This window comes from Eschrichtius robustus, chromosome 5 (genome assembly GCF_028021215.1).
Source record: "Eschrichtius robustus isolate mEscRob2 chromosome 5, mEscRob2.pri, whole genome shotgun sequence".
Classification (NCBI taxonomy): Eukaryota; Metazoa; Chordata; class Mammalia; order Artiodactyla; family Eschrichtiidae; genus Eschrichtius; species Eschrichtius robustus.
The window spans coordinates 32,543,111-32,545,925 of NC_090828.1; positions in this window are offsets into that span (position 1 = coordinate 32,543,111).

Consider the following 2,815-nt stretch of genomic DNA (forward strand, 5'->3'; position numbering starts at 1 on the left):
TAGTGAGAATTTTGTTGTTGTTATTTTATGTTTGTTTGTTTGGGGGGGTAGGTATAATTTCACTACATAATGATTGAAACTTTCTTCTTATACATGTGCAATATTTATTTCACCCAATTTTATGTTTCTCAGATACTAATCTCTTAAAACACTGACTTTATCTCCATGTTCCCACTTTTGAAACTGAGCAGGGAAACTCCCGAATGCTAAGCATTAGCAGATAAACGCTTACATCCAGAGGGAATCGAAGACATTTTTAAGACCAGCTGGAAACCATTTCATAAATGTGTGAGAAGTGTTTCCTTTTATAATCTATATTTCACTTTAGAGCTATGTGCAAGAAGTGTGTGGTTTAAAACACAGTAAGTGGACAAGAAAATACTGTGACCAGAGGAAAAAAATATGTTATATGAGAAAAAAACACCAAAGGCATAAATAATATATTGAGAAGGTCACTCAGTGTGAGCATCCAAGTCACTCAGAGTTATTAAAATCATTCATTATTTATGGACCCATTTTTACAAACCATCGTTCTGCCTTTCCCCCACCTGTGTTCTGAATGAATGATGTTGTCCCTCTTGTGCTGCTCTGGTTAATTCAGAACTTCAGTAATTTTCCTAACGGAAAAAAAATCAAACTCATAAAAAATGTTCACTGATTACCTGGCAGAGGACCTGAGACCATATTCAGGATGTGATATAACACATTTATTTGATTGCTATCTTTTTTCAGCACACATTGGAACTCTCCAGAGTTAGTTTTGCCTCCATTCCAAACCCTGTTGGCACAGCTCTTTCTTAGGTCCTCTGAGGGAGTAAAAGTATCCACTGTTGGAGTCTTATCCAAGGAAACAGACGATACAAGTGAATAGATCCAAATGGAAACAGTCTAACATGAATGTCACGTGAGAATTCACCTTGATGCAAAGGGAGCCTCTGAGAACAGTCCCAGGCAAATCATGCCTGAGGCCACAGATCAGAAAGGCTCAAAGACTCAAAATTGAATATGTTCATATTGTGTGTTTTAGTAAACCAATTAAAATACACCATTAGAAGCAAAGGGAAAGAGATGGGGTAAGTGAATACACTTAGAGAAAGGTGCAAGTTAATGGAAGGACCACACTCATATCTCCTCCCTGTCTCTCTCTCTCTCTCTCTCTCTCTCTCTCTCTCTCTCTCTCTCTCTCTCTCTCTTTTCAGACTTCCCCATGGATGGTGTGATTATGAGGACCAGAGATTCGGATGCAGCAAGGGGGACCATAGACAGAAGGTACCCTGGGCTGGTTACACACACTTACTGTCTCAGAGAAACACAGGGGCAAGTTCACCTGGCTACAGCTATAGCTTCCCAGTAACTGCTGAGAAGCTCTGGGGTTTATGTTCATTTCTTGGGCAGAGGACATGTGAGACCAGAATGGATATCACCAATGGGTGGCCAACTTGGGGATGACATAGCTGTCTGCCCAGAGGTGGCATGATCATGACCTGACCTCTTCATCCCTTTCTATCTATAAGCAACATGCTTGTCTTTTCCCATAGATATTTTATTTATTCTATCTTTCTTTAACATGTTTTAAAGACTGCTAACTTACTATCTGTATGTGACACATCTTATGAATTCTGCTTGTCTCACAAGCTATTTCCTTACTCATCATCTGTATATAACATCCTAGGAGTTCCACCAATATCTCATAAGTTGCTGGCTTACTTTCTATGCATATTCAATATTTCTTGTGAGCTTTATCTTTCCCATTTGCTTTCTTGTCTTCTACAGCAGAATTGAACATATAGAATCAAATGTAGAGGCTGTGAGCAGTACGGCAAATGGACTTTCTCTTGTATCTTTCAACAGAACACACAGAGAACATCACAAGAGGCAGTGAAATACTAAGCATTGTCTTCAGCTTTCTCTTATATTTTACAAACTTTGATTCCTTCCAGGAGAGCATGAATAATTATTTTAAGTGTATTTTGAGTATTGGTCTTGGGGGCTTGACCTAAAACAGGGAAGACTGATTACCCTATAAAATCCCCGGAACCATGGACTGTTTCAACTCCATTTTGGGGTCATTTAGTTGAGTACATGCAAAAGACAACCCTTAAGCTAATTTCTTCTCAGAAAAGTCACTTAGAATGAATCAGCCATGTAGCTAGGAAAGAAGCCTGGGAACATCACCCCACTGAGACAAGGTATAGAATTAACAGTGTAGAAGCAGGCAACGCGAATGCTCAAGTGATCAAAGGACTCGGCAGTCCTTGCACTGGAATGCCAGAAACAGAATCATTCCATTTGATGGAAACTCAGTCAAGGCATCTGCTGACACCTAATCTCCTGTATATGGCCATCTGTGCAAGAAGGGCAGGATAAGATACAGAAAGAAAGAAAGGTAAGGAAGACCTCTGACCTGTTTCAAAAGGGTCCCCTCAAAGCTTAGCTTTCTCCAGTATGGCACAGAGAGTAAGTCCACCCCCAGTCTCTGAAGACACACGCACAGAGGGTCAAATCCCAACTCTTTAACCTTACTAGCTGCATGAGCTAAGCAAATTACTTAACCTCTCTGAGCCTCAGTTTCTCCATTTATAAACTGATCATTATAATTACACCCACTGTAAGGCTTATGGTGAGGATTAAATGAAATGATTTACATAAAGGGCGTGGCACGCTAGAGCCTAGCACATGCCATTCGGATGGTTGCTGCAATCATCGTTATTACAATTGTTGTTGCTATTATTATTAGCAAGGCCAGCCTTAGAGTGAGAATTATATTATTTTAGGAGTAGTGCTCCCAAAATACTGGATAATGCCCTAATGTCTT